Source organism: Oryctolagus cuniculus, chromosome 16 (genome assembly GCF_964237555.1).
Source record: "Oryctolagus cuniculus chromosome 16, mOryCun1.1, whole genome shotgun sequence".
Classification (NCBI taxonomy): Eukaryota; Metazoa; Chordata; class Mammalia; order Lagomorpha; family Leporidae; genus Oryctolagus; species Oryctolagus cuniculus.
In genome coordinates this window covers 69914039-69928151 of record NC_091447.1, presented here as the reverse complement: position 1 = coordinate 69928151, position 14113 = coordinate 69914039, and positions in this window count along the sequence as shown.

Genomic DNA, 14113 nt, shown 5'->3' with positions numbered 1-14113 from the left:
AGTTGGAAGTATACGCTGGGCCATTATCAGTTTTTATCTGTATAGGGGTTCCTAGAACAGCAAAGGCCTGAAGGCAATGAGAGGTGACATGTTTGGCAGCCTTGCTGGATTGGGGGGTGGCAAAAACAAAACCTGAACATGTATCTAAAGAGACATGTATGTATTTTAGTCTACCAAATTCAGGAAAATGGGTAACATCCATCTGCCAAAGCTGATTAGGCATAAAACCTCTAGGATTTACACCATAATGAGGGACCGGGAGAAATGTGACACAGGAAGGGCAGGATTTTACAATTTGCCTTGCCTGTTCCCGGGTGATTCCATATCTTAATCGTAAGGTCTGGGTATTGAGGTGATGCAAATCATGACCACAGGATGCTTCTTCTATGGAATAGACACGTAAAATACTATCAGCAAGTCTATTACCATCATGTAAGGGACCAGGTAGGTCAGAGTGAGCACGAATGTGGCCAATGTAGAACGGCTGCACCCGTTCACAGATTAAGGATTCGATATGAGTAAATAGTGGGGTAGCCCAAGAAACAGAAGAAAATACAGAACACGTTTCCAATAGTGGTACAGAATAGAAAACATATTTACTATCAGTATAAATATTAACGGGAGTATGCACTGTAATCTGCAATGCCATGACAACAGCAGCCAATTCTACCAGTTGTGGAGAAGAAAAGGGAGTAGAGAAGGAAATGGTACGCTTGTCATATACAACAGCGGCCTTTCCTTGTTTAGATCCATCAGTGAAAACGAGAGAAGCTGAAAGCAGGGGTTGAAGCTAGTGACCTTAGGAAAAATGCAAGCATGAGATTGAAAGAATTGTACAAGCTTGTTAACAGGGTAAGAATTTGAGGTCTGGCCAGAGTAATGAGCCAGGGCCAGTGGCCAATCATCGGTAAAGGAAAGAAGCCAAGAAACCTGTTGACCGGTATAAGGAAGACATATAACATTGGGCTCAGATCCAAAAATTTTCCTGGACTCTAATCGTCCCTTAGAGATCAATTCAGCAACAGCCAAATAATAAGGAACAATTGATTTTTTAGGAGAACTATTTAAGTGAATCCAAAGCAGGGGAGCACCCTGCCAGAACAAACCCATAGGTTAATAAGCAGTTGCTAATACTAATAATACAAGGGCTTACTGTAATCAAAGTAAGTAAGGAAATTTCTCTGTAAAACATCTTGAACCTTTTGTAAAGCTATTCGTGCCTCAGGAGTGAGTTCCCTGGGGGAAGTAGGGTCAGGATCCCCCTTTAAGATATCAAAAAGTGGCTTTAAATCTCCAGTTGTTCAATGTAGGGTAGGCCGAATCCAATTTATATCTCCTAATAATTTCTGAAAATCATTTAAGGTTTTTAGGGTGTCTAATCGTAGAGTCACCTTTTGTGGGACAATTTTTCTAGGATAAAGTTGAAAACCAAGATAGTGATATGGATAATGCAATTGCACTTTATCGGGTGCAACTTGTAAACCGTACCTACATAATTGTTCCTTCATAATTGATAAACACAGGTGTACTTCGGATTCTTTGAGTCCAGCAAGCAATATATCATCCATGTAATGAATTATATAAAGAGAAGGGAATTGAGTTCGGACACTAGAAATCGCTGAAGTGACAAACTGTTGACACAGGGTGGGGCTGTTGGCCATACCTTGGGGGAGGACTCGCCAGTGATACCTTCTCATAGGTTCTTTGAAATTAACGGAGGGCACGCTGAAGGCAAATTGGCAACAATTGGCAGGATGGAGGGGGATAGTATAAAAACAATCTTTTAAATCAATGACAGCAATATATGAATTCTTTGGAATGGCTGAAGGGTTTGGTAACCTAGGCTGCAAAGGCCCCATAAGTTGCATAGTAGCATTAACTTTTCGGAGATGCTGCAGGAGTCTCCATCTCCCTGATTTTTTTCTGATCAGAAAGATGGGGCTATTCCAGGGGGAGGTGGACAAGATGATATATCCCGCCCCCAGTTGTTCCTCAACCAGGGCTTGAGCAGCTACTATTTTTCCCTGTGTTAAAGGTCACTGCTCCACCCACACGGGTTCATCAGTCAACCAATGAATTTTGTCAGCATGGGTGACAGGCTGAGCAGTGGCCACTAAGGGTTTTTTATTTTTGAAAGTTGGCTATCAGGACTATTTATTACAGACACCTCACAAGTAGGCCCAAGGGGTTTTATCTCATTAGGGCTACACAGGATTGCACCTAATTGGGATAGGATATCTCGTCCCCATAGATTGGTAGGCAAGACCTTTAAAATATAAGGTTTAAAAATTCCGGTATGGCCAGCATCATCCTCCCATTTGATAAACTCAGCATTCTGTTCTAAGTCCTGACTCTGTCCTATCCCTCTCAACTGAGTCATAGATGGATGTTTTTTTCCAGTTTCACAGCCAATTGTTGGAGGCAAAAACTGATACATCAGCTCCTGTGTCTAATAACCCTTTAAATTTTTTTCCATTTAATTTCAATGCAATAATGGGGCGATCTTTTGTGATAGGTTCTAGCCAGAAAACATCTGAGGACCCACAACCTTTGTTGCCCCTACAGGTAGCCTTGTAGTTAGAATTACAGCTTAATGGAAGCAAAATCAATTGTGTGATCCGCTGTCCTGGGGAAAGTGTTATTACAACATTATTAGCTTGGGCCATGATTTTTATCTCCCCTGAATAATCATTGTCAATGACACCAGGAAAAACCTGTAAGCCTTTCATTGTTAAGCTACTGCATCCCAAGAGTAATGCAAACATGCCGGGTGGTGCAGGCCCAAAAACTCCTGCAGGGAGGACCTGGTCCCATATCCGGGGTTAATATTGTGTGCTTATAGACTCTGAGGTCCAATCCGGCATTCCCTGGGGTTGCTCTCCAGAGGGTGCTAATGTCCCAGACAGGTTGTTGGGGGAGGAGAGTCATGGCCCCATAGATTTCTTGTGGGGCCTGGGGCTGGCCCCTCCTCCCATTTCCTGAAATATTGTTAACTAAGGGATTGCCACCATCTTTATAGGTCCTTGAGAGGCATTCATTTGCCCAATGCTTTCCCCATTTACATTTGGGACATAAAAAGGGGGGGATGCTCCTACTTCTATTGTTACCTGAAGTATCATTTTGCGGGCAGTTCTTTTGTAAATGACCTCTCTTTCCACATTTAAAACATTCCTTCTTATTCATTTCTGCCCTTTGAGCTGACTCTTTCATGGAAATTCCCTGTAAAGCAGCAGCCATGGCCAAACCTTTTGAATAAGAGGGGCCAATATCTGCACATCTTAATATATCCATCCAAATCATTTTTCTTTCGGTAAGGATGAAGTGCCTGCTGACAGGGAGTGTTGGCATTTTCAAATGCTAACTGGGTAACAAAAGGCATACCAGCCTCAGGATCTCCAAATATCTTCCCTGATACCTGTATTCATCTATTAACAAAATCAGCATAAGGCTCATCTGGTCCTTGAATAGTCTTAGACAAGGACTCACCAATTTTTGCTCCTTTAGATCGTAATATATTCCAAGCACGCCTGGCCACAGCAGCAGTTCCTTGGAAAACTGCAATGGGCTGAACCATTTGTCTTTTAAGGTCTTTGAATTCACCTTCTCTGGACAGCATATTGGCATTCCAATCAGGATTTCCCCCCTGGCTATTTAACTTAGCAGTGCAGCAGCATTGGTCATCAAACTCTGCTTTCCATAATAAAAAATCACCTCCAGAAAGGCAAGCTTGAGCTATTGTTTTCCAATCAATTGGTGCTAGAGTAGTTTGAGACAGACTATCCAACAGAGTTCTCCTATAGGGAGCAGTAGGCCCATATGCATCACAAGCAGATTTTAAATCTTTTAATATTTTAAAAGGCACTGGATGGTGACAGCGCATTTCCTGGCCGTCTTCTGTATATATATCCACTGGAAAAGCATCAAAAAAGATTTCGCCTCCCTCCCTGCCTTGCTCTGTGGCTTCCCTAAGAGTTTGAGCAACACTCTTTTCAGGATATATGATGCTCTTCATTTTTGTTTGGCAAACATGCCCCTTCTTGACAAAGGGATAATCCTTATCATCGTTATCTTTTAGAAAGAATTCAAAAGGAGGAACAGAGGGAAAAACCTTTCCCATAGAAATAGTGGATTGGCGGGATGGATTATCCTCACCATCACTGCTTCTAGCTTCCTCAATTTTCTCATGTAGGAAGTCAAGAGCTCCTCTTAGCAAGGTTTTGTCTCTTTGTTGAGTTAAGATATCCTTTACTAATGACCATAGGGAGAAAGTTAACAAGGGTAGTGAGTCAGGTCCATGTTCTTGTAAGTAAGAATTAAGTTCTTCTCCAAGTTCCTCCCAATGTGCCTCATCTACAAGGCCTTCTTCAATAAACCAAGGACATACAATTTCTATGGTCTCTATAAATTGCTCTATTACTTTCTTTTTTAACCCTATTCCTCGCGTCTGCAATAATGCCTTGACTGCTTTTACTATTGACAGTTTTCCTGATGCTTGTCCCATAATGCCTGCTCAAAAAAATCTCCACAATTTTGGTGTTAGGTACTCACCACAAATTGTACACTTCTATAGTCATGACTCCATGAATCCAGGTTCCTCACTGCTTCTCTAATTATCAGGTCCCATGTTCAGGTGCCACTTGTGCCGGCCTGCAGTACAAAGAACCAGGTTTCCTGAAACAGAGACTGGGAATGAAGGGACAAGGACACAAAGAATGGAGCCAAGACAAGTCCTGAACAAGGCTTTGTTTGTTTGTTTGTTTATTCAACAAATCCAGTAGTATTTAAACATGACCAGTTGTTTACAAGAAGGAGCACAAAAGATTTACATATCTAAAAGGCTTTTAAGGATACAAAGAGTTCCAGATAAGGTTCTTAATATCGATTACAGGCCGGCGCCGTGGCTCACTAGGCTAATCCTCCGCCTAGCGGCGCCAGCACACCGGGTTCTAGTCCCGGTCGGGGTGCCGGATTCTGTCCCGGTTGCCTCTCTTCCAGGCCAGCCCTCTGCTGTGACCAGGGAGTGCAGTGGAGGATGGCCCAGGTGCTTGGGCCCTGCACCCCATGGGAGACCAGGAAAAGCACCTGGCTCCTGGCTCCTGCCATCGGATCAGCGCGGTGCGCCGGCTGCAGCGCGCCGACCGCGGCGGCCATTGGAGGGTGAACCAACGGCAAAGGAAGACCTTTCTCTCTGTCTCTCTCTCTCACTGTCCACTCTGCCTGTCAAAAAAAAAAAATTGATTACACTTAGGTGATAAATGCAGGTTTCAGGTGTGACTGATTATCTATATCATCTCTTGTGAGAGGTATAGCAGTGAGATAAGGTTCTTCCTGCCTCTTCCTGGAATCTCCTTAGTCTAATTGTCTGTGCCAGGAAGTCTCCATCCATATGTTTAAGTGTAAACAAAGGGAGCCACTGCCTGTTGCTGCCCACAGCTGTGAAGAGGTTATCAGATCAAGATAGGAAAGCCAGTGGTGAGTGATTGGTAATAGGCTGAGGAGAGTCTTAGACATTTCCCCTGAGCTTTAATGTGAACCATTGCCACCCAAAATGTGTCCACAGGTTTTTCTCCCTTCTCTCTTTTGACCTTCAGAGCTCCATCTACAGGTGAAGGTCAGTGTTGCATGTTGTTTTGAATGATTTGGGTGACTCAGAGCAGTAATAATACATCAGGTACTGAAATTAGGGCCCTGAGCTTCAGTAACGAGTACTATGGTTAAGAAGAGGGGACCAAAGACACGGGAGAGTCAGGTGCTTCATGAATATTACTAAAGATTGCTATCCAGTGTTAGAACAGGTGAGAGTGGATTCAATAGGAGGAGAGTAACAAATCTTTCTTAAGATTTTATTTATTTACTTGAGAGGCAGAGTTACAGACAGAGGGAGAGACAGAGAGAAATGTCTTCTGTCTCCTTGTTCATTGCCCAGTGGCCACAATGTCTGGAGCTTAGCTGATCCAAAGGCAGGATCCAGGAGCTTCTTCTTGGTCTTCATATGGGTGCAGATGTCCAAGCACTTGGACCATCTTCCACTGCTTACACATGCCATAACAGAGACTGGATTAAAAGTGCAGCAGCTGGGATATGAACTGCACACATTGAAAGGAGACAAGAGCCGCCATAAAAAAATGGCCTTAATAAAACAGTCCTGGGAAATGGGGAGTAAACTAAGTTCACAGAGAAGGCAGATAGCTACTACCCAGAGATAAGGGCTACTACCCAGAGATTAGGGCGACAGAACATCCTGGTATGCACCTAAGCCCCCTCCCCTGTGCTTGTTCAAGCTTAACAAAGAAACCGTGAGGCACGTAGGGCACGTAGCCATCCCTTTCTGCTCTTCAAGGACAACCTCCCCTTGTCCAAGCTTAGACACGTAGGGCACGTAGCCCCCGTTTCTCCTCCTCCTCAACGACCTCCTCCCATTGTAGTTACCCAATAAACTTACGCCACCCTATGGTATGTTAATTTTGTGGTTTTGCCCCTTAAAAGCTGTGTGAGATAGCTGCTCGGGGCTCCTCTCACTTGCTTGCTGCTTGCAGCAGTAGGGGGCCCATTTGTGCAAATGAAATAAAATTACCTCCTGCTCTATTGCATCGTCTGGTCTGGAGTCTGTGTTTCTGGGGTCGTCACAAGAGGACACTGCTTTTGGGGTCCTACATTTGGGGGCTCGTCCGGGATTTGGGGGACCCCAGACTCCCACACTCCATCGGCCTGACGGAGGTAAGTTTGCTTACTTGTGTATAATTGTAATTGTGGTTTGTACTGTTTGTTTTTGTCTGCCAGGGCGACGTGGAATCCGTCCTGGGGTGGTTTGTACTGTTTGTCTTTGTCTGCCAGGGCGACGTGGAATCCGTCCTGGGGCGCCTGTACAGGCTCAGTATTGACTGGACCAGTGGGGGAGACAGACGTGTCCTGAGACCCCTGGTTCAACCCTGGAGGACGCTCCAGTGGTGGTCTGGGAAGGAGGGAAAGAGGGAATTTCCCTTCTTCCAGAGGAGAGCCTGGCCAGATGGCCGCTCCCTTCTGATAGTTTCGGTTTTGTCTCGGTCTGTTGCCGCGCGGCTTGTGATTTGTGTTCTGTGTGTCGCTGTTTTTGTTGTCCTTTATTTCTTACTGTCTCCCCCATCTGTTTTTATTGTTGTGTTTGATTGCTAGATGTATACTTGTATGAAAAATGTGTATTGTATTCTTAAGATGTGTTAATTATGTCTACTTCTCAATGCAACTCTAGGGCCAAATGTAAGGACAAATTTTTGGAATGGAGAGGCTTGTACCTAGATTTGGCTCTGGTAACCAAGAAACTTTGCTGCCGAATGACCTTCTCTTGCTCCTTGGGAGCCTGGCCAGTTCCCAGGGAGGAGGATAAAGGAATGTTTTCTGATAAACAGGTGGGCATGCTTCATGTCTCGGCTCTCTGGCCAAGACCTGAGATGGGACGCACTGCTTGCCTAAAATCTTGGCAATGAACCACCCTTGTCCTTGGGGGCTTTAAGGGGGAGCCGGAGCAAGCCTCTGCTGCTGCTGTTTCGTTTCAGGGGGAACACGCAGTCAAGCTGAATGTTAAATGTGCCCGTGATGATTACTAATAATGTTTAATTCTCAGTATGGATCCTTCTCCGGAGCTGTGTGAAGATTGCCTAGTGATGCCCACAGTACTGTAAATTCTACAAAACATAAGTACAACGTGGACATGATCAATTGGCTACTGTGATTGAGGTGTTCTGTGACAGTCCCTTTAATGAGAAATCAACAAAATGGATTAATAACAGGACATTCAGGACCTGCCACTCTGCTTGGTATGTCATTACAAAAATCAACAAGGAGGGCTATGCCTGATAAATGAGGGTGCTATAAATGTGGGCAGCAGGGACATGTACAAAAATTGTCCAAAAGTCAAAAATCAAAATAAGGCTCCTCCTGGGATTTTCCCCCGGTGCTAAAGGGGAAGGCATTGGGCCAATAAATGTCACTCCAAAACTGATAAAGAAGGTAATTCATTAAAAAACAGAGTTCAGGAAACTGGAAGCGGGGCCAGCCTCAGGCCCTCCCTACAGGGATCAGTGGACCATCTTGCTATAGTATCATTAAAGCAATGGAGCCATGTTTATTGCAACATTCTGTTAATCTATGCTCCTTTACCATCTTTCCTGTAAATAATTTTAGTGTGCACTACAAGGCTTGCAGCGTATTTCTTGTGGATTAAACTAAAAGTAACTAAGTCTGTGCACAGCAGACAGCTGAAAAGTAATTTACTGTCACAAATTGGCATAGTTGGCAGGATCCGCAAGTATGCAAAGCAATGCCTTTCTTTAAAAGAAAAACTGAAGTTGCATGTGTAACCTGTGATGTTCCTGGCTGGAAAGACCTTCAGTTCACCTCTTTGGTGAAGGAATGGGCTCTCTGCTCAGAATCGAGTGAGAATTGGGATGGCAAGTTACAGAGTGCACAGCCTCCACAAGGTTTTGCTATCAGTGCCGGTGGAAAAGGGGGATGAACTATAGGCTTTGGGGAGGTGAAAATGGATTTTGTTATCTGTATACTGATGCATGTGTAAGCAATTAAAAAAATAAGTACAGGATAAATGTAAATTGGGAAAAAGAAAATGCTGCCCTTTGGAGTCAAACTGCTAGGTAGTGGTAAAAAAAATTATAGCAAGTTCCTGTACTGCTGCCAGGGCCAACTAAGGTTATTCAGTGTAAACAATACAAAATTCCAGGTGGACATAAAAGAAAATCTAAAACAGTAAAAAAATTATCTTAGTGCTGGAGTGATGATTCCCATAATCACTAAAAGGAATTATCTAATTTGGCATGTTAAGAAATCAGATGAAACCTGAAAAATGACTGTGGATTACAGGGAATTAAACAAAGTTACTCTCCCATTGACTGCTACAGTCCCAGATACCATCATTTTGATGTAAAAGGTCACAAACATAAAAGCGTGTTCTTGATAAGGAAAGTTAAAAGAAAGAGATACTTTTAAATAAAAAAGGGATATGATTTGTAAAAATTGTTTATCTTAATGGCTGGTTTATACTGGAATAAAAAAGGGGGGGGAGAAGAGAAAGGTTTGAGCAAGTTACAGAAGGTGTGAGAAAGTCGCAAAATGTTATGGGAAGAAGAAATCTTTGGTTATTTTCTTTGACATAAAATCAAAATCTGATCCTCTGTTAAAGCAATGAGTTAAAGTAATCTATTATGTTCTCTTGATGTCTCTGTTAAATTCTAACTGCTTAAAAACAGCTGTAAAAAGAGCAATGGTGAAATGGAGGGATCCTATCACCAATCAATGGAATGGACCTGATCCAGTACTGGTATGGGACAAGGGCTCCTAAGGGATGGGTTTTTCCATGTAACCAACATGCCTTTCTGCAATTGCTCCCTGGGCCGTGTGGCCCTGATGCTAACATCTGTATTTACAGCATCGGATAGAGCACATCAGTGGCGTGCTTTACCTGAAGACTACAATAACAACGTCATCCTAATAGGAGAGGACACTGCCCTTGCCATGGCTGCATCAGTAGTAAGTGTTCCTGGACTGGCTTTTGGAAATAATCGTGGACTATGAAGGCTTACATGTTTGGTGATCAAAGCAATCAATCTTACTGCTACTGTGCTATCCAATATAGCCAAAGAATTGGATCAAGTTCACTCAGGAGTGCTTTTAAGCCATGCAGCTAACAATTACTTGCTGTTAAAAAGATCATTTAAGTTGTAAACCTGCACCTGGGGGATATTGCTTTAACATTACTAACAATGTGCCATATATAGAGTCTGTTATTGATAAACTTAAGAGTAAAATGCAACATATGTTTATTACTAACCCACTATTCATTTGAAGGGTTTCAATGGATTCATTGGTTATTAATGTTGGCTGGACTGCTACTGCTTTTCCCACTTTGTATGGGATGTCTTCCGTGTGTTCTGCATTTTATGCTGACTTCCCTATAGTACGAATGGACTGAGATTCATCATTTAAAACTTCGTACCAAGCCTCCTTTGTAATCAAAATAATTGATATTTGGCTGTATGTTTCATTCTCACCTAATGTTGGGCTGGAATGGTACTCAAAGACAAGTAAGACGCTCAGCATCCTGTACCAACCTAAGACAGGGCTCTAGGCCAAGCTGCCAGAGTTACCGATGACGGGTAAGGACAGAGATGACTGAGGGCAACCTAAGACAGAGGCCATTCTCAATTTAATAAAAAAAAAGGGGGGGAAATGTGGGGACCCATGGCTGGCCATGGGCCCACATGCTAAGGCCTGGCTTGCTGATCATTGGCATTAGTCCTCACGCAACAGTATCAAGCCCTGGCCACCAGTGACCGTATTGAAACCCCTCATTAACGGCACACAATTTTAGGATTAAAATTAGTTCAAAGAGAAAATGGGGGAATGAAAGGAGCCAAGAGCCGCCATAAAAAAATGGCCTTAATAAAACAGTCCTGGGAAATGGGGAGTAAACTAAGTTCACAGAGAAGGCAGATAGCTACTACCCAGAGATAAGGGCTACTACCCAGAGATTAGGGCGACAGAACATCCTGGTATGCACCTAAGCCCCCTCCCCTGTGCTTGTTCAAGCTTAACAAAGAAACCGTGAGGCACGTAGGGCACGTAGCCATCCCTTTCTGCTCTTCAAGGACAACCTCCCCTTGTCCAAGCTTAGACACGTAGGGCACGTAGCCCCCGTTTCTCCTCCTCCTCAACGACCTCCTCCCATTGTAGTTACCCAATAAACTTACGCCACCCTATGGTATGTTAATTTTGTGGTTTTGCCCCTTAAAAGCTGTGTGAGATAGCTGCTCGGGGCTCCTCTCACTTGCTTGCTGCTTGCAGCAGTAGGGGGCCCATTTGTGCAAATGAAATAAAATTACCTCCTGCTCTATTGCACCGTCTGGTCTGGAGTCTGTGTTTCTGGGGTCGTCACAAGAGGACACCGCTTTTGGGGTCCTACAACATATTGGGATGCTGGTGCTGCAGGTAGATTACCTGACTATGCCATGGCCCTGGCTCTGCTTTTTCTTCTTCTTCCTTTTTTAATGTTAACGATACTCCCCTAAGATTTAGATAAATCTGGCTGTTAAATTCTTCCATCTTTACAGACTGGAGCAGTTACACATACCAGGGACTGACAGCCTTGCTTTGTCCCGCCCCTGTCAGAGTGACAGACCTGGTTTGTCCAGGCCCTCTGGCTGTGGCAGTCTTGCTTTGTCCCACCCCTCTGAGTGTGGCATCCCTGCTTTGTACAACTCCCTGGGACTGACAGCCCTGCTTTGTCCTGGTCCTATGGCTGTGGCAGACTTGCTTTGTCCCGCCCCTCTGGGCATGGCAGCCTGCTTTGTCCTGCCCTCCAGAAGTGACAGGCTTGCTTTTCCCCGCCCCCTGGAAGTGACAGCCTTGCTTTATCCCACCCCTGTGGGAGTGACATCCCTGCTTTGTACTGACCCCTGGGAATGACAGCCCTGCTTTGTCCTGCTTCCTGATATTGGTAGCCCTGCTTTGTCCAACCCCTCAGGGAGTGACAGCCTTGCTTTGTCCCACCCCTCTTGGTGTGACAGCCCTTCTTTGACCTGCCCCCTGGGAGTGACAGCCCTGCCTTGTCCTGCTCCCTGAGAGTGACAGCCCTGCTTTGTCCTGCCCTTCAGGGAGTGACAGCCCTGCTTTGTACCACCCCCTGGGATTGACAGTAATACTTTGTTATGCCCCTCTTGGTGTGACAGCCCTGTCTTGTCCTGACCCCTGGGAATGACAGTGCTGCTTTATCCCACCCCTTTGGGAGTGAAATCCCTACTTTGTCCCGGCCCTCTAGGAGTGACAGTCCTGCTTTGTCCCACAACCTGGGAGTTACAGCCCTGTGTTGTCCAGCTCCTCTCAGAGTGACAGCCCTGCTTTTTCCTGGCCCTATGGCTGTGACAGTCTTGCTTTGTCCCGCACCTCTGGGCTTGGCAGCCCTGCTTTTTCCCAACCCCTGGGATTGACAGTACTGCTTTGTTCCACCCCTCCGGGACTGACCACCCTACTTTGTCCTGATCCCAGAGAGTGACAGCCCTGACTGCTCTTGATGAGGCTTCCAATACTTTATGAAATAAGAGTGGTGGGAGTTGATATCTTTGTCTGGTTCCAGGTCTGGGGGGAACTGACAGATGACTTTGCTCTTCTACTTTTCCTCCATCTGGTTCTCCACATGAATATAGGGTAAAATCAAGCTTTCATGCTTTTGGCTTCTCTAAGGTTTGTGACTGTGACTTGATAGTCCCGGGAAGTGTTGCTTTCCTGAGTGAGTGGGTAAATGAGTGAATCAAAACAATGCTTCCTGAAATCGTATTATTGCCCTGTTATGGGAATGAGTTGCCAAAGCAGTCATTGGGAAAATGTGGACGTTCATGAAAATTGTCTGTGAGAAAAGGAAAGAATGATAAATTGACTTCAGTTGATTAAACCTGCAAAGATAATCTGGGTGCAATTCATTAGATATCTATACATTTTTTCTCTATGCTTAAAGGATCAAAAAACTAGAGTGGGCAGATCCCAATAGGATGTTCATTGCTTTTTGATATTATTCTTAGAAATTATTCTTTGTAACATTTTTCTCATTTTCTCAGACATGTATTTGCTTCAATGGAGGAGTGAATGAGAGATCTCACATCTGAGGTTCCCTCTCTCAGATTCCTTCAAGAACTTGGGCTGGGCCAGGCAGGATCCAGGATCCTGGAGCTCTATCCAGGTCTCCAACTTGGGTGTCGGTGGCAGGGAATCATGGACTAGGATCAGGAAACACCTCCTTCACATGTGCATTAGTGAGAAGCTGGGTTAGACACAGAGTCTCCAGGACTCCCAATGGAACTTGCATATGGATGCCATTGTCTCTCGTGGCAGCTTCACCTGCTGCACATTCACGCCTGCTGCAACTTCTGCTTCTTTAACTGCTTTAAACTTCTGGAAGTCTTTCTTGGGACTGCTTTTCTGTATTGGAATATTCGTGAATAGAGGATAGGTGTGTGCATCGATTTCACATTCACAGGAATCAATGTTATCACGAATGGATCAGTACCAACATTTTATAGACATGACATCCAGATGAGGGTTAGGAGAAGAGGAGGAGAATGTTATCAACCCAGGAATCTGAGGAACTGACAATCACTGGTTAGAGTTTGAACAATCATTTTCCAAATGTGAAATGCAAGGTAGACAGGAACAAAAGTTTGGTTTAGTAGTGTATCAGCAGTCGAAACCGTTTCAAGAAATGAAATGTGTGACTCCCTCTGTGGTATGTATACTATGTGTGTGTGTGTGTGAAATCATGGCTTCCTTTCTTGCATTCCCATGGAAACCGACTAGGACCCCGGGGGATCTGGATGGGGAATCCACTTTGGGATCAGGTGATTCTGGGAGAGGGGTTTCCAGGGAGTTGACTCTGCATGAGGCCTTCAGTGCCTGACACCCTGCGCCAGCTTAGTCATGCCGGATTGCAGGGACTGCTTTTCCAAAACATCACCGAGGCTTTGTCAAGTCCCACTGATCTTGGAAAGCAACCCAAATGCTCTGATTCCCCCTGCACATGCACACTGAGCACTCTGGCCACCAGGCTTCTGTGCGCATGTGCAGCCCACAGAGCTCCAGAGCAAGGCATGCCTGCACACTTGTGTATTAGGTGTTGCTTGGCAACAGTTACTGTGAGCTCAGAGAAGAGCCCTGAGCCCCTGGCTTGTGGCTGCACACAGCTGCAACGGGTTCCTCAGGCCTCAGAGTCTGTGAGAGGTGGCCGTCATTCTCGGCCTGGAAGAAGGCTTACTCCTTCTCGTTTGGGAAGCGGGATCAGGTGTGAAAATGGTGGGTAGGATGAAGTCCCAGTCCGGGGTCGGTCAGCGTGGGTGGAGCGGCCCGAGTCCACCTTAGGTATGGACTACCTGACCTACCTCCTCCTGCAATAGTTCATCCATTGTCACAGGTTTTTGATGGGCTGTGGAGCTGTTTCTGAGGGTCTAATCATGTCATCTGCAGATATGGACTTTTGGTTTTCCTCCTTCTGTTGACTACCCACCTAATGTTTCATATGAATTTTCAATATGAGAGATTTATTTGGAAAATAGGAATATATTAAATAATAACCCAGAAA